Genomic DNA, 19,141 nt, shown 5'->3' with positions numbered 1-19,141 from the left:
TCCTGTCAGGGATCTTCTGCAGCGATCTGTGTTTGCTGTCACTAATGACTTGACTAATGAGGCAGTTAGTGTCCACTAAAATAATGGTGAGGCTCTGCTAGCAGTGGGCCTGGGTGAGTGATGGATCAGTTTGGACCCTGCTGGGCCCCCTTATCAGGCCAACCCAAACGGCTGGCCTCCAGCTTTCCATCCTCCTCCATCCAGCCCACCCCCCTCCTCCATTACTCAGTGCGACAGGGTCAGAGTTGGGGGGGGGGGGGGGACGACAGGGCAGACAGATAAAGAGGTGGTGGGGCTGCTCTGCCTCTCTGCCTGGTGGTCAGTGGGGTGGGGTGAGGTGGGGGGCCGGGGTCACAGCGGTCGTCTGTCAGCGTCTGATAACAGACAGACAGAAAGCCAGGAGCTGGTGATTTGGTCGTGTCCAGTGCCCAATCACAGGCCTTAATGCTTCAGTGCTGGGAGTTAAACCCACCTTCTGGCTCAGATTAACACAGAAAGTTGGCTTGAAATGAGCTCCGATTATTCTCTGTTCACCAGAAAAAAAGTAACTGTATGACTATAACTACTGTTCCCTGAAGAAAGGAAACAATGTACAACATACTATGGGGGAGTCGCACTCTCGCAACTTCGGTTGAAGGATCTACAATCGCACCTGTCAAGGTCAATGAAAAATGCGCCTCGCTGGAAGCCCCGCCTTCCACAGGTGATAAGCGTGAGGCGCGGATTCATTCCTTCAATTAAATACCGCTCTTCACCGAGCCCAGGAACGGTCAGCGCTGGGCCAAAGAGGTGTTGTACGTTGTTTCCCTCCTTCAGGAAACAGTAGTTATAGTCATAACGTTACGTTCCCTTTCAGGCAGTCAACTAAAACCTGAACTAAATCTTGTAATAAATAATGTGGAAATTGAGCACGTTGAAATGACTAAACTGCTTGGAGTAACACTAGATTGTAAACTGTCATGGTCAAAACATATTGATGCAGTAGTAGCTAAGACAAGGCAGGTCCTACAGGCCCTAGTTTTGTCGCACCTTGACTACTGTTCAGTCGTGTGGTCAGGTGCCACAAAAAATGACTTAAGAAAATTGCAATTGGCTCAGAACAGGGCAGCACGGCTAGCCCTTAGATGTACACAGAGAGCTAATATTAATAATATGCATGTCAATCTCTCCTGGCTGAAAATGGAGTAGAGATTGACTTCATCACTACTTTTATTTATGAGAGGTATTGACTTGTTGAATGCACCGAGCTGTCTGTCTAAACTACTGGCACACAGCTCGAACACCCATGCATATGTAACGGATGTGAAATGGCTAGCTAGTTAGCGGGTACGCGCTAATAGCGTTTCAATCAGTTACGTCACTTGCTCTGAAACCTAGAAGTAGTGTTTCCCCTTGCTCTGCAAGGGCCGCGGCTTTTGTGGAGCGATGGGTAACGACGCTTCGTGGGTGACAGTTGTTGATGTGTGCAGAGGGTCCCTGGTTCGCGCCCGGGTCGAGGGGACGGTTTAAAGTTATACTGTTACACATACCCCACAAGACATGCCACAAGAGGTCTCTTCACAGTCCCCAAGTCCAGAACAGACTATGGGAGGCACACAGTACTACATAGAGCCATGACTAAATGGAACTCTATTCCACATTAAGTAACCGATGCAAGCAGTAAAATTAGATTTAAAAAAAAAAAGATTAAAAAACACCTTATGGAACAGCGGGGACTGTGAAGCAACACAAACATTGGCACAGACACACACACACACACACATGATAACATACGCACTATACATACACATGGATTTAGTAATGTAGATATGTGGTAGTGGTGGAGTAGGGGGCTGAGGGCACACAGTGTGTTGTGAAATCTGTGAATGTATTGTAATGTTTTAAAATTGTATAAAGTGCCTTAATTTTGCTGGACCCCAGGAAGAGTATTTGGCAGCAGCTAATGGGGATCCATAATAAATACAAATACAAGCGACAGAAGTGTGTAGTGATGCCCAACTTGCCGCAGCACAAATATCTCCTATAGTCAACCCTTTAAACAATGCGCAAGACACTGCCAGACCCCTGGTGGAATGGGGCACGTACACCGTTAGGTAACCCTGGTTTGGGATGAGTTTGGGATGAGTTGGACCGCAGAGTGAAGGAAAAGCAGCCAGCAAGTGCTCAGCATATGTGGGAACTCCTTCAAGACTGTTGGAAAAGCATTCCAGGTGAAGCTGGTTGCTAGAATGCCAAGAGTATACAAAGCTGTCGTCAAGTCTAAGGGTGGCTACTTTGAAGAATCTCAAATGATTTGTTTCACACTTTTTTGGTTCCTACATGATTCCATGTGTTATTTCATAGTTTTGATGTCTTCAATATTATTTAGCAATGTAGAAAAAAGGAAATTAAAAGGAAAACCCTTGAATGAGTAGGTGTCCAAACTTTTGACTGGTACTGTAGGTCTAGAATGGGACCCAATGTTCTGTCCATTTTCGGAACCAGGAAACACTGGCTGTACCAGCGTCCTGGATCTTCGACATAGGAACCACACGGATTGCCTGTTTCTGGAAACGGGAGGATATTAACTATCTCAAACCGGGCGTTGAGGCCTCGAGAATAGTCAAACTGATGACACTGCAGAAGCGTGGGGGGGCACAATAAATTGTAGCCTGTACCCTGGCATCACTATTCACATGATCATGGGTGACACTGCACATTCACGCAACCCTGGACGGAGCAGACAGCGAGCCTCCGATATGTGCCATCTAAATGGACAGGACACCACTTTGTGGCCTGGGAGAGAATGGGTCTTCTTCCATTTCCACCACTCTTGACAACCATCAAACTCACATGTGGAAGACAACACTTTTGACACCCGTGAACACTGTGGAACTTCGAGGTTGTTAAAATTGTGCCAAGGTTACCCTAAAGCCCTGCCCACTCTGGGTACAGGTACAATGATCAGTAAGCTGCTCTGACAGCTGATTCTTGAAGTTAGAGAGGGAGATAAGCATCAGTGAATTTTGCAATTTGTTACAGTCATTAGTTAGCAGCAGAGAACTGGAAGGAAAGGAGGCCAAAGGAAGTGTTGGCTTTGGGGATGACCAGTGAAATATACCTGCTGGAGCACGTGCTACGGGTGGGTGTTGCTATGGTGACCAGTGAGCTGAGATTAGGCGGGCTTTACCTAGCAAAGACATATAGATAACCTGGAGCCAGTGGGTTTGGCGTCGAATATGTAGCGAGGGCCAGCCAACTAGACCATACAGGTCGCAGTGGTGGGTAGTATATGGGGCTTTGGTGACAAAATCCAGGAGGCTCTTTAGTCTAAGCTAGGCTAGCCAGCCTCTTGGACCGTATCACGGTACGTTTAGAATAACCAAGCGAATTAACACCGTTAGCTAAACAAGAGAGCTACCCAAGCAACTCTACCGTGGGGAGGCACAAATAGCTAGTAGTAGTAGCTAGCTTGCCTCGGTGATGCAGCACTTGTTAGCTAGCCTAGTCTCGAAAGTGTAGGTAGGATCAGTGACAGAGCGCACAGAAACCAGGAGACAATCGTCTTGACCAATGACCCAAACCATCTCTGCGTCCCGCAACTCGGACGAGGTACGTGCATGCGGGAGAGGAAATCACTACCGAAACACAAAGCCCCCTAAATAATGCTACACTATTGTGAAGAGAACCTGCGCCACGGACTAGTAGGGGAACATTGCCAGCCGTCCCCTAGTCTTACACACAAACTGATTTGAGCGAGGGCAGCCTGAGCATGCACAGAGCCGAGACATACAAGACAATCAACGTGAGTATCTTTGAATTCCCTGGGACATGGTTGTTAATCATCCCCAGTTTACAATTGGCTCATTCATCCCCGCTCCTGTCCCCAGTAACTATTCCCCAGGTCGTTTCTGTAAATGAGAATTTGTTCTCAGACAACTTACCTCATAAAATAAGGGTTACACACAAATAAAAAACCGAACCCGGCTTGTTAGCTTTCGTCGTTTCAGGTACGTTAGCCATCTTACTTATTGCTATAGCCAGGCCAATCATTTACAAGAATAACTAATTGTTCATTATTAGGAAACTTTTGAGAACCATACAAACTTCAGCACACAACTTCCAGTGGGTGAGCACAGCAAGGGGCAATTTAGTTGGAGCAACGTAAAACAGTCTCGTGTTCCAATTGTTTGTTTTAGTAGTGTGCACACTGAGGTGTGATTGAAGTAATGAATCCGAGCCTCACTGTTATCACCTGTGGAAGGCGGGGCTCACAGCGAGGCGCGGAATTCATTGACATTTGGCAGGCGTGCCTGTAGATCCTTCAACCCGAAGCCGCGAGAGTGCGAACCCCGCATAGTATGCGGGACCGAAGTTGACTGACTGAGAGGGAACACACTGGATTAGGCTGCCATTGTGAACAAAAGACTATGGTCGAGTTATTTATTCTATACATCAAACCGAGTGTTAAAATCTATTGACATTAAAGGGTTGTAATAAATATTGTGTTGACACGTCTGTTTGTGTTGCTTGAAAAGGTGTTTTTTTTTTCACTTCATTCACAAATGTGCAACTTAGACCAGATCTATGCTTTCCCTCCCAGAGAGAGGCAGCAAACTCGCAGGCGATCTAAAGCTTGACATGACATGGCTCAGCTCAGTGTACATCTCCTTTTCACTAAGCACCATTGAGGCTTTCTCTGTTGTATTACCAATGGGAATAATGTCCATTTGGCACGGAACAAAGGAGGACATTTACATCACAAGAGACCTTGTACACTCCTGATAGTAAACGCATAAGAGGAACACTACAAGCTGGGGACAAAACCAGACAAAACAAAGGAAGGGCTTTTACTATGAGGCTTAGAAAAGAAAGGATTTTTAATGTATACCGATGTAGATGAAATGCAATAAGGGTATTAGATGGAGGCATTCAGTTGCATCTGCGCCCTCTCACTCAGCTCTCAGAGAATAACAACACACTGCAGATAGAGCCTTAGCTCATATCTCCGTGATCCCCTCTGTTCTTCCTGAACCAATGTACTGCATGTCTAGTATTAGATTTTTCCGCTACTACAAAATGGAACAGGAACTCTGAGAGAACTGTTGCCGAAATACACCCATTTGATCATCAGGGCAAGACCATTTGTGTTTAGGTATGATGAGGTCATCATCTCTCAGAAAATACACGCACTGGACATTGTTCATCTATCTATGCATTATTCCCTAGGCTGGCTGAAGGACACTGAATTGTCAGAAGCAAGGTCATCTTCCCAGAAAGCGTTGTGTTCCTTTCCTGCTCCAGCCCACACCTGCAGGTTCAATAACATGACTCTGATCTCCACGCAAGGCTTCCCGGGCTACTACACCAAGATGAGATTCCTGTCCACAAGATGCGATACCTGCAGCTTACCTTACTATTATTCAAGGTCTACATGGAAGACTGTCGTCATCAATGTCAACGGAAATCAGAGCTTGGGAATCGTTTTGATCTCACGGACACAGAAATGGCCTGTACTACAAATGTACCCAGACACAGAATATTAACTGTATTCGCCTATCAAACACACCTTTCAGAAGGCTCTATAAAAGCTTTAACATACTACATAATGAACATCTGTTGTAGACTGTGCCAAGCTGACTAACCCACAGCCATGGCTACTGTGACAGGGACAATACCCATCTGTCTCTCCGCTCCTGGATCAACGTGATGACGGGCAAGATGGTGGGCATCGACAGGGCAGTCAAGCACGTGCTGATCTTCTATACAGGCCAGCAGTACCAGGTTAGAAGGAAATATAACACACTGGTATACTACAGGGGTGAGAACAAATTTTGCCTCGGGAGCCGCATTCGGTCTTCAGTGAGGTCCGCAATGATAATTTCTTCGCTGTCAAAATTTGCTAAAAAATTGTCCTCTTAATATCAATATTTTTATTTATTTTCTATGCTCCCTGACTGTCTAGATTTAATTTAGGGGATTATTAGTGAGCTGAACACTGTTGGCTTTAGTTATTTTAAAGAATATTAAGTTTGAATTGGACCCCCTCACTGTCATGCCCTGACCTTAGAGCTTTTTATGTCTCTATTTTGGTTTGGTCAGGGTGTGATTTTGGGTGGGCATTCTATGTTCTATTTTCTATGTTTTGGTATTTCTTTGTTTTGGCCGGGTATGGTTCTCAATCAGGGACAGCTGTCTATCATTGTCTCTGATTGGGGAACCATACTTAGGTAGCCCTTTTTCCCTCCTTTCGTGGTGGGTAGTTAACTGCGTTAGAGGCTTCGTAGCCCTGTTAAGCTTCACGGTCGTTTTGTATTGTTTATTGTTTTGTTGGCGACATCCAAAATAAAATGAATATGTTCGCTCACCACGCTACACTTTGGTCTTATTCCAGCATCGGCCGTGACAGTCGCGGGCCGGATGTTTGACACTTCTGGTCTACTATGTAATAGTGTCAGGTGAAAAGCACACTGTCCTCTATTTTAAAAAACGCAATGGTAAATCTTAGTGCTGGTGGTAGCGTTGTAGGGTTCAGGGGTGTGTCAGAAATATTTTTGCTATTTTCACAACCGTACAGTAATGATGGGCGCAATAGCTGGCGGTGGCGCTAAAGGACTAGATGTTGATGAATAAACAAGTTGTTGGTGTGTCGAGGCTTGGCCCCTGACTGGCCAATCAGAACGTGCTCCATGGCTAAATATGTGGTTGCTTCAAGTTGTGTATTTACCTTTTTTTATGTATTCCATTGTCATCAATTCCAATTCAAAAGTTAGTCCGTTATAACCTAGTTCGTTAAATAGCCTTCGCCATGTTTGATCATGTTGAACATGTCTGTAGTCCACATTGATCTAATTGCATTGCTTCAATATGGAAATACATTGTTAAACAGGCTATAGCATTCACACTGACGTAGGGGCTAGGCCTACTGTAAATTGCCATCTGGACATGGACATGGCAAAAGTAGTCAATCATCAAGATTAAATTATCTAAGCTATTGTGTATATAAGAACTTGCTTTAAATAGGCTAAATACAGTTACAGGCACCATAATTGCTCCGTGGGCGTATAATACAGACAAGGCAACTAAGACTATGGAGGGTTTTACGCACATCCCAACTTTTCATAGGAGCTGGATAAAGATCCAATATAAAGACAAATGGGGAATGTCCACTCTCCATTATACTGCTTGCAAATGTAATGTTTTACAAACCTCATGGAACCATCTTACAGATCGTATTTGCACTTCTCCAGAAATAGCAGACGAAGTTGCATTGCATTCGAGCAATGTACATTCTCACCATAGACGGGTTGGCAGAAGGCCATGTGGTATTATGATTCTGAACAGTCAGATAACTAGCAACAACGACAAGAAGCTGCCACGTGGGGAATCGTAGGTTGGCTCGTTTCTGAGCGTTGTATCATGTTCTTGATACCGTGTATTGTTTTGAGGTGTTTTGACTCATGTCAATGCTAATACGGCTAAAATGAGCTATCTAGATAACCAGCAACTTTAACGATGTATTGGAGAGACAACAAGTGCTCAAGGTGCAAATTGTATTTATGTTTTCAATAAACATTTGGAGACAAAATAGTTTACATGGCGGTCAACAGTCTAAGCCAACCCCGCCCGATAGTTGAGCATGCCTCGGTTTTGTTACTAAACAACCAACCCGTCTATAAACCCATAGACGGTGAATCTTTATATTAAGTGTGGTTTTTTTATCAAATTAAATGAAAAACAAATCTGTTTTTCAAACAAACAATATTTCTAAATAGGATTTGGTCAGAAACACGATATCATATACCGCTTCTCCCGTTCCATGGCACTGTAGGCTTAAATTTCTTTATGTATAACATTCACATGTCTCTACGAAATACTAGCTCCTCTCAATTTGTATCATTGCCAATGTGCGAGGCAGATTCTCAAAAAGTCTGCCGTTGATATGGCATACACAGGTAAGTTTCCAAACCTGGTGTTTGGATGGGAAATGCCAAAAGCGGCAGCATTTACATGACAAAAAAACTAACGTGCGTTTGACACTGCCACTTCCTTAGCGCCAGACGAAAATAGAGCCCTCTGTTTCTATAGGTAGAACAAGTTATTTCGACAATTTCTTAACGCCCTGATGCTGTACTGATGACATACCCTGCTTTTTCTGTTTACATGCACAATGTTGAATGATTGCTGTGAGGATTTCTAGATTCATCCCTGCTAGGTTCCCTGTGCCGCTGGTGTGGCCATAAGCCAACTTCCTCGCAACAGCCAGCTCCTAGCCCTGCCGTAGATAGACCGGGCCCGTCCCATCCAACCTCTTCACCCTCAACAACCACCACGACTGGGTGACAGTCTACCAGTGGCTGCTGATGAACTTTGTAGAGCTGGAGGGTATGAATGTAGCCTGGGTACCAGTCTGTTTGTGCCATCATTCCAGTCCTTGCCACTCCTTGTCATGCCAAGCAAATGTTGAGGAGTGGCACAAACAGACTAATAACCAGGCTAGCTCCTGAGAGTATTCAGACCCCTTGACTTTTACCACATTTTGTTACGTTACGGTCTTATACAGAAATGGATTAAATAAAAAATGGTCCTCATCAATCTACACACTATACCCCATAATGAAAAAGCGAAACAGGTTTTTATACATTTGTAAAAAAAATTTTTACAGAAATACCTTATTTACATAAGTATACAGACCATTTTCTATGAGACTCGAAATTGAGCTCAGGTGCATCCTGTTTCCATTGATCATCCTTGAGATATTTCTACAACTTTATTGGAGTCCACCTGTGGTAAATTCAATTGATTGGACATGATTTGGAAAGGCACGCACCTGTCTATGTAATGTCCCACAGTTGACAGTGCATGTCAGAGCAAAAACAAAGCCAGGAGGTCGAAGAAATTGTCCGTAGAGCTCCGAGACAGGATTGTGTCGAGGCACAGATCTGGGGAAGGGTACTAAAACATTTCTGCAGCATTGAAGGTCCCCCAAGAACACAGTTGCCTCCATCATTCTGAAATTGAAGAAGTTTGGGCCCACCAAGACTCTTCCTAGAGCTGGCCACCTGGCCAAACTGAGCAATCGGGGGAGAAGGGCCTTGGTCAGGGAGGTGACCAAGAACTAATGGTCACTCTGACAAAGCTCCAGAGTTCATCTGTGGAGATGGGATAACTTTTCAGAAGGACAACCATCTCTGCAGCACTCCACCAATCAGGTCTGTCTGGTAGAGTGGCCAGACGGAAGCCACTCCTCCGTAAAAGGCACATGACAGGCCGCTTGGAGTTTGCCAAAAGACACCTAAAGGACTCTCAGACCATGAGAAACAAGATTCTCTGGTCTGATGAAACCAAAATGTAACACTTTGGCCTGAATGCCAAGTGTCACGTCTGGAGGAAACCTGGCACCATCCCTACGGTGAAGCATGGTGGTGGCAGCATCATGCTGTGGGGTTGTTTTTCAGTGGCAGGGATTAGGGGACTAGTCAGGATCGAGGGAAAGATAAACGGCGCAAAGTACAGAGAGACTCTTGATGAAAACCTGCTCCAGAGCGCTCAGAACCTCAGACTAGGGCGAAGGTTCACCTTCCAACAGGACAACGACCCTAAGCACACAGCCAAGACAACGCAAGAGTGGCTTCGGGACAAGTCTCTGAATGTCCTTGAGTGGCCCAGCCAAACCTCGGACTTGAACCCGATCGAACATCTCTGGAGAGACCTTAAAATAGCAGCGACGCTCCCCATCCAACCTGACAGAGCTTAAGAGGATCTGCAGAGAAGAATGGGAGAAACTTCTCTAACACAGGTGTACCTAGCTTGTCGCGTCATACCTAAGAAGATTCGAGGCTGTAATCGCTGCCATAGGTGCTTCAACAATGTACTGAGTAAAGGGTCTGACTACTTATGTAAATGTTATATTTCAGTGTTTTTACTTTTAATACATTTGCTAAAACCTGTTTTTGCTTTGTCATTATGGGGTATTGTGTGTAGATTAATGAGGGGGGAAAACTATGTACTCCATTTTAGAATAAGGCTGTAACGTAACAAAATGTGGAAAAAGTCAAGGCGTCTGAATACTTTCCGAATGTACTGTATGTAGGAAGTGCCAAAAGCATGATAACCCCCTTACATTAATTCCCACTGATGTGCCATTATTCAATAGGATATGAATAATAACGGTAATTAGTGAGAAGGGGGAAATCTTTCATCTCTCTCAACCAGCTCTGCCTCCTCCATCTCCCTCCATTTACAGGGTGATATTAATTTCTGAGAGCTTGTGTCCCAAGTGGTAATCTATTCCTTAAATAGTGCACTACTTTTGACCAGAGCCTATGGGCCCTGGTCAAAAGTAGTGCACTATAAAGGGAATAGGGTGCCATTTGGAACGTAGATAGAGAAAAGGTTTTCTGTTTTCTGCTGATGAAAAGACTGATGTCATTAAGTGGAATTAATCTTTTTCCTCTGAAGGAATATGAGATGTGCAGTGATCCAGATTAAGCCTATTATATTCACTAATTAGGGGATCTGTTCATTATGGAGGATATCATTACAAAATGCAAATGACTGTTACTACGAATTGAATGTTGTAGACAGAATGAAAATGTGTTGGAAATGGCTGTATTTTATTTGTTCCTTATTCCCCCTCAAATTTTTTGAAAGGAATGGAGGAATAATAACGAATATAAATCATAGAAATACAACACGCATTTAAAGTGCAGTATTGTACTATGCAGTGGCTTTGCTGTAGCTATCCACTTCAGCACCATGGACAGGGGCACAGAAAAGAACTGGAAAACAGTGAGGGCCTTCAATAAACTGCTTTCTGTTTCTACAAAAGTGATTTTAAATAAATTACTTCATTCAGGCACAAGCTCTAATCAACTGGGACGCAACCATTGTTGTTCCTCCCATTTAGGATAATACGCCCATGGGTAGGGATGCCTACCTCGAGCAGAAAGCTGTCACTTCCGAAGCCTGTGCATCAAAGGACCCATTCACTGAGGCTAAACTCATTTAGATCCTCCTTTTGCTGTCATTATTAGCATAATTGTGTTTTCATCACCAAGGCATGTCTTACATACAGAGGCTGAGCTGTAAGAATTCAGAGGTCACTGGGATAGCTGCTCTCATCTTGCCCCCCCCCCACCCCACCCCACCCCACCACCACCACAGCTCTTCACTGACAAGGAGAAGATTAGGCAGTCTTTGTTTGGTTGCCTTGCCCCCTTGTTGCCAAGTGACCTGATCTTCCCCATCCACGTAGCGTCTGAGTAATTTGGTTGGCTGTAGTAGATTTCAACCAATCCTCTTTTTGTGATTGTAAATTGCATCAAAGCTCACTATTCATTCAATCTCTGTTCTTTGTTTGAATGTCTAGTTTTTATGTTGGCGCGACAGGTAATACCATCATCACAGCAACACCATCGATGTGTACACCCGTGTGGGGATTCTGTTAAGCCTGGGTGTTGAAGGCTTTCGTATCCACTTTCCCACTGATGAGGCTCTAGCTGCAGCCTCATCTCCTGCTTCAGTAACCACACGGGGGAGAAGGCCTTGGAGAACAGTGGGGTCCATGTTCACCACAACTGCTTTCTGGCCCAGATGAATGACGGACAGCACCCTGAGTCAATCACCTTCGTGTCGTTCACCAGTGACAGTCAACCTCTCAGGCTGGAGTGCTCTTTAAGTGCAACTCAACAGCTCTGAGAGAAAAGAGGGGCTCTTACTAGGGTACAGTAACCTTATACTTGATTCAGTGAATTGTTGAAGAGATCTCTAAAAGGGATTGTACAAAAGTGGTTTTGTGGTCTTTTTTCTCCAAAGTGCTTTAATCGTTGTTGTTTTCTTATTGCCCATTTTTATTGTCGATTTCATCCTCTTATGAGCAGTGTAAAATAGCTGGTAGAAAAGGGTTTTGATACAAATTTAGTAAAACTGTTCACATCCTTGATTTCTTGTGGGTTTTCATGAGCCTCTCCTCCAATGGGGTGGACTACGATGCCTTTCAGGCCAACAACAATGCCTGTCTGGTGTGCGATGGTCGACTGGTCATAGACACCACCTTCCATACCAGTGACTCCACCATCCGTGCCGTTGGGCCTCTGACCAAGTTTCCCCGGCACTACCACTCAGACCAGTGGTCCCACTCCAGATTCAACTCCAGGGAGGTGGTCCAGGAGCTGGCTGCCCTTCTTCGACCTCACCCTGGAACCTGCCATCAACCCTCCAGCCGACCTGGACCGCCTCATCACCAACTACACACAGGCCAAGATTTAAGGCCTCATGCCGTCCAACAAGTGCCTTATGATGCTTATCCAAAAATAATGCATTAAATCACAGATTGGGCACATGTTGGACAGTATAGCAGATTGGACAGAACAGCAGCCTCTGGTAAGACACGGGGCGGGCGACAATGTATTTCTGTAAACAACAGCTGGTGCACGATATCTAAGGGAGTCTCAAGGTTTTGCTCACCTGAGGTAGAGTACCTCATGATAAGCTGTAGACCACACTATCTACCTAGAGAGTTTTCATCTGTATTTTTCGTAGCTGTCTACATACCACCACAGTTCGATGCTGGCACTAAAACCGCACTCAATGAGCTGTATACGGCCATGAGCAAACAGGAAAACGCTCATCCAGAAGCGGCACTCCTAGTGGCCAGGGATTCTAATGCAGGGAAACTTAAATCAGTTTTACCTAATTTCTATCAACATGTTAAATGTGCAACCAGAGGTAAAATAATTCTAGACCACCATTACTCCACACAAAGAGACGCGTACAAAGCTCTCCCTCGCCCTCCATTTGGCAAATCTGATCATAATTCTATCCTCCTGATTCCTGCTTACAAGCTAAAATGTAATCAGGAAGCACCAGTGACTCGGTCTATAAAAAAAAGTGGTCGGATGAAGCAGATGCTAAACTACAGGATTGTTTTGCTAGCACAGACTGGAATATGTTACGGGATTCTTCCGATGGCATTGAGAAGTACACCACGTCAGTCACTGGCTTTATCAATAAGTGCATTGAGGACGTCATCGCCACAGTGAATGTACGTACATACCCCAACCAGAAGCCATGGATTACAGGCAACATTCGCACTGAGCTAATGGGTAGAGCTGCCGCTTTCAAAGAGCGGGACTCTAACTGGGAGCTTATAAAGAACTCCCTCTATGCCCTCCGACAAACCATCAAACAGTCAAAGCTTCAATACAGGACTAGGATCGAATCATACTATACTGGCTCCAACACTCGTCGGATGTGGGCCTGCAAACTATTACAGACTATAAAGGGAAGCACAAATTAGAACTGCCCAGTGAAATGAGCCTACCCGATGAGTTAAATAACTTCTATGCTTGCTTCGAGGCTAGGAACACTGAAACATGCATGAGAGCATCAGCTGTTCCGGACAACTGTGTGATCACGGTCTCCACAGCCGACGTAAGACCTTTAAACAGGTCAACATTCACAAGACCGCAGGGCCTGACGGATTACCAGGACGTGTACTCCGAGCATGCGCTGACCAACTGGCAAGTGTCTTCACTGACATTTTCAACCTCTCCCTGTCTGAGTCTGTAATACCAATATATTTCAAGCAGACCACCATAGTCCCTGTGCCCAAGAACACAAAGGTAATCTGCCTGTATGACTACCAACCCGTAGCACTCATGTCTGTAGCCATGAAATGCTTTGAATGGCTGGTCATGGCTCACATCAACACCATTATCCCAGAAACCCTAGAAATCCACTCCAATTTGCATACCGCACCAACAGATCCACAGATAATGCAATCTCTATTGCACTACACACTGCCCTTTCACACCTGGACAAAAGGAACACCTATGTGAGAATGCTATTCATTGACTACAGCTCAGTGTTCAACACCATAATGCCCTCAAATCACTAAGCTAAGGACCCTGGGACTAAACACCTCCCTCTGCAACTGGATCCTGGACTTCCTGACGGGCCACCCCCACATGGTAAGGGTAGGTAACGACACATCCGCCATGCTGATCCTCAACACGGGGGCCCCTCAAGGGTCCGTACTCAGTCCCCTCCTGTACTCCCTGTTCACTCATGACTGCACGACTCCAACACCATCATTAAGTTTGCTGATGACACAACAGTGGTAGGCCTGGTCACTGACAACGATGAGACAGCCTTTGGGAGGAGGTCAGAGACCTGACCATGTGGTGCAAGGACAACAACCTCTCCCTCAACGTGATCAAGACAAAGGAGATGATTGTGGACTACAGGAAAAGGAGGGCCGAGCACGCCCCCATTCTCATTGACGGGGCTGTAGTGGAGCAGGTTGAGAGCTGTGTCCACATCACCAACAAACTAATATGGTCCAAGCACACCAAGACTGTCGTGAAAAGGGAACAACAAAACCTATTCCCCCTCAGGAGACTGAAAAGATTTGGCATGGGTCCTCAGATCCTCAAAAGGTTCCACAGCTGCACCATCGAGAGCATCCAGATGGGTTGCATCACTGCCTAGTATGGTAACTGCTCGGCCTCTGACCGCAAGGCACCACTGAGGGTAGTGCGTACGGCCCAGTACATCACGGGGGCCAAGCTTCCTGCCATCCAGGACCTCTATACCAGGCGGTGTCAGAGGAAGGCCCTAAAAATTGTCAAAGACTCCAGCCACCCTAGTCATAGACTGTCCTCTCTGCTACCGCACGGCAAGTGGTACCGGAGCGCCAAGTCTAGGTCCAAGAGTCTCCTAAATAGCTTCTACCCCCAAGCCATAAGACTCCTGAACAGCTAATCAAATGGCTACCCAGACTATTTGCTACTCTCTGTTTATTATCTATGCATAGTCACTTTAATAACTCTTCCTACATGTACATATTACCTCAATTACCTCGAGACCGGTGCCCCTGCACATTGACTCTGTGCCGCTACCCCCTGTATATATAGCCCCGCTATTGTTATTTACTGCTGCTCTTTAATAATTTGTTATTCTTATCTCTTACTTTTTTTGGAGGTATTTTCCTAAAACTGCATTGTTGGTTAAGGGCTTGGAAGTAAGCATTTCACTGAAAGGTCTACATCTGACGTATCCGGCGCATGTGACATAAGATTTGATTTGTCTCATAGCATGAAACACATTTGAGAGAACTATTAGAGACAGCCTAGACGCTAAATAGAACTCAATTGATTGAACATGAAATTGATTTCAAATATGATTCAAAGAGCTGATATAGGCCCATGTAGCCCATGTATCTTTTAATACAGTCATCTCAGTTTTCATTTGAAGAATCATTTTATCCTTCACTTGTTTGTAACAATTTCAAATACTTTTAGCAACTTTGTGTTTTTGGTTGTGTAATCTATCGGCAGTCACTGTCTGACGGATAGAAGCAAGATGTTTGGGCTATGTTGAGAGGATATCTGTGACTAATGTGACGAGGAAGGGCAAAAAACATCTAACGATGCTCTACGAGTGGTCGAGACGAACGTTTTTAAGAGCCACGTTACTAACAAAGGCTCTAGGAAACCCTTCAGCTACTGAAGATACACCGTAAGAAGGTTCTAACAATTGTCTTAATGCTACAAAGGCTCTGGGAAACGAGGCCCTGATTGAGTCATACTTCTGATTAGAACTAATTGTACTTTTTTCTATCACTGTGTTGATGTATTGAAAACCACACATTAGCACATTGTCTATCCTGTTATGCAACATCTGTTCAGGAGACTTGTACTCCACATTTTTATGCAATGTTCCATTGTTCCCTGGTAATGGAATCTCTGAGCTACTCAGTTCTTTGTCATTATACTGTGTTTGATAATCAAACAACATTGACCTATTCTGTATTAGGTTAGTCACATGGTAAACAAGGTTATGTCAAGCAGTGTGTTTACAATACAATCACTTCTCTTTGTACTTTTTTTGAACGAATGAAATAGCTTTTTACATTTTTTTGTGGTAGAAATTCAATATCATCACCAGGCATTTCACTGCTCATTCTAAAGCATTTTCTGTTCCGCAGTGGTGAAAATGCACACTGTAACTATTTATTGCTCATCAAGTTACAAAGTTCCAAGTTATTATATTTTTTTATTATTATTACTAATATTATTATTAATTATTACCATTTGTTTTTGAAAATATTAAACTAATTAGGTACACTACATGGCCATAAGTATGTGGACACCTGCTCGTCAAACATCTCATTCCAAAATCATGGGCATTAATATGGAGTTGGTCCCCCCTTTGCTGCTATAACAGCTTCCACTCTTCTAGGAAGGCTTTCCACTAGATGTTGGAACATTGCTGCTGGGACTTCCATTGAGCCACTCAACCATTTCTGTATGGACCTCGCTTTGTGCACGGGTGCATTGTCATGCTGAAACAGGGAAGGGCCTTCCCCAAACTGTTGCCACAAAGTTGGAAGCACAGAATCGTCTAGAATGTCATTGTATGCTGTTACGTTAACATTTCCCTTCACTGGAACTAAGGGGCCTACCCCAAACCATGAAAAACAACCCCAGACCATTATTCCTCCGTCACCAAACTTTACAGTTGGTACTATGCATTCGGGCAGGTAGCGTTCTCCTGGCATTCGCCAAACCCAGATTAGTCCGTTGGACTGCCAGATGGTGAAGCGTGATTCATCACTCCAGAGAATGCGTTTCCTCTGCTCCAAAGTAAAAATGGCGGCGAGCTTTACACCACTCCAGCCGACGCTTGGCATTGCACATGGGGATCTTAGGCTTGTGTGCGGCTGCTCGGCCATGGAAACCCATTTCATAAAGCTCCCGACGAACAGTTATTGTGCTGACGTTGCTTCCAAAGGCAGATTGGAACTCGGTAGTGTGTTTTCTTTCCCCAGTTTTTTTTCCAGCTGAGCCAGGGCAGAAATTTGACTAACTGACTTCTTATGACGGTGCCACGTTGAAGGTCACTGAGCTTTTCAGTAAGACCATTCTACTGACAATGTTTGTCTATGGAGATTGCATGGCTGGGTGGCCGATTTTATACACCTGTCAGCAACAGGTGTGGCTGAATAGGCCGAATCCACTAATTTGAAGGGCGTCCATATACTTTTGTATATATAGTGTATTTCACACCATCCCACATTTCTTAACATGGAAGCATTATTTTCAAGCTCACTGTAAGCAAGATACTGTATGTCTGTATTGGACGCATGCCTGGGGTTTCATTGTCTATTGGCATTAGTAAACACATAAACCTCTGTTTAGCTGTACTATCTGCTTTTAATATCTGTACACCAAAAGACTGCCAGGAGGATACAGTTATCTCCATGCTACCAAACCAGACATCGAGCAAAGGCCATCTTGACCCTGTAGAGGTAAGTACTATTTTAAACGCTCACTAGAAAGTGCATGGCTTGATCTTTTTTCCCCACATCGGTATGCATTTCTCTTTGTGACGTAATTCAACTGCTCATTTTGCAAAGTGCGATCTAGGATTTCTCTCTCAATTACTTTGATCATTGGAACATTTTAGTAAGAGATATGAAAAGGATAGGGATCATTTTTTGAAGTTCTCATACAAGTTGTGCTGTTAACAGCAACACTGGAATCTATCTGATCCGGCCTATTTTCCCCAGGGCCGAGAGATCCTGACTGGCCGCATAGAGACTGGCAACTACTTCCACCTGCACCTGAACCAGTACGACATGGTGGAGACCATCACCTGTTTGTCACTGAAGCCTCTCCCAGTGTCCAACTACATGTGTCTCTATGGGAAACATGAGCTGTTGCTCAACCACCTGTGTTCCCGGTATGATGAAGGCCTGGTTCACGACCTCTACAGGTAGCTGCTCTGGCTGTTTACATTACAGAGAGGAGAGGGAGGAAGTGGGGCTGTTCAGGTCACTGGAAAGATATAGTTACATTTCAAATGTTTACAGACAAGTATGGTATAGGGAGTAGTGAAGCAATGCTTGTCTTTATTAGTTGTAGAAATCAGCCTCTTGAAGTAGGCAGCTCTCTCAGATATTATCCCCTGTCAGTGTTTCCTGGTTGGCTATAATTTGAAGATCTGTGTGTGAGTGACCTCATTTCTGATGTTTCAACACAAGCAACCCTCAGATATAGGAGTCATTGTCCCTGGGTCTAATCTGTTTATGCAGGTCCCTAATCTGCTTTTCTGCTCTATGGAGGAGACAATGGCTTAGCCACCCTGCAGTGGTCATAAGGCTCTGTAACACATATTAAATCTGGATTTTTCACTGGACCTTGTCATGGCTCTGAATAAGGCCACTCTCAATGTCATTATTGAAGCTGACTGAACACATCATGAACCGGTAAAATAATTGATTGACAATGTTGCTGCTGCTGTTGTTGGGGGTTATTAGATGAACGCACTAACTGTGTGTGGATGTGTTTAGCTATACTTGTGGGGACCAGAAGAATTTGACCAACTGGTGACATGTTGTTAGTCGTCACAAGGAAAAATACTATTTCTAAGGGGTTTAGGGTTAGAATTATTGTTAGGATTAGGGGTTAAGGTTAGGTTTTGGTGTTAAGGTTAGTGTGTGTGTGTGGGTCTGCGTGCGTGTGTGGTTTTGTAGTTATTTCAAGGAGAAATGGTGCTTGGCAGTATATCATGATCACTTTGTGGACTTTGAGCAGGAAATGCACCCACTCATGGAATCAAGTGTAGGTTTGATTTCTCGCATATTTCTCGACTCATATTCATAAGGATAATGTGTAATACGTTTTAGTGTTTGCTTGTCATTTGCATGACTATTTGTCTACCAATATTATTTGTTATATTTAGGGGATTTTTTGAAGGGGTAAGTAAAATAGAAAGGACACTTTTAATGGAGCCTTTCTCCGGGACCATGATGATGTGTCCATTCCAGAGCTGATTCAGAGAATGGTGGATGAAGATGGACATTATTGAGCCAAACATGTTTCTCAAGAAGGTGTTTGAGGAAAGCGGAGGTCTGGCTTCCCTGAGGACCAGCTATCTGAATTACCGAAGGTACAACAGATACCATGTAACCATGGATGCCCAGCCTGGACTACTGTAATGGCTCCTCAATGTTATCTTGCCTCAACCCACTTTTCCAATTAAATCTTTCTCACATGGAAATGTTGCATCTTTTTTATTTAATGAAAATGTTCTGGAATCAACTGTAGTGAAAACATTGACATTAAAATTAGTTAATTGAACTGAAAATACAATA

The 19,141-nt window shown here is 44.3% G+C and overlaps 1 protein-coding gene and 1 pseudogene across 2 annotated transcripts in view; one reads left to right on the top strand and one right to left on the bottom strand.

Moving 5' to 3' along the window:
- The window catches only part of LOC129825632 (cilia- and flagella-associated protein 61-like), a 31,172-nt pseudogene extending 12,187 nt beyond the window's left edge, over positions 1-18,985 (top strand).
- LOC129824944 (crooked neck-like protein 1) overlaps positions 1-19,141 on the bottom strand; it is a 41,787-nt gene that overhangs the window by 19,361 nt on the left and 3,285 nt on the right. The window lies entirely within an intron of this gene.

The sequence above is a fragment of the Salvelinus fontinalis genome, chromosome 27, assembly GCF_029448725.1.
Source record: "Salvelinus fontinalis isolate EN_2023a chromosome 27, ASM2944872v1, whole genome shotgun sequence".
Lineage (NCBI taxonomy): Eukaryota > Metazoa > Chordata > Actinopteri > Salmoniformes > Salmonidae > Salvelinus > Salvelinus fontinalis.
Note: the sequence above shows the minus strand (reverse complement) of the source record. Positions and strands in the feature narration are given on the sequence as shown.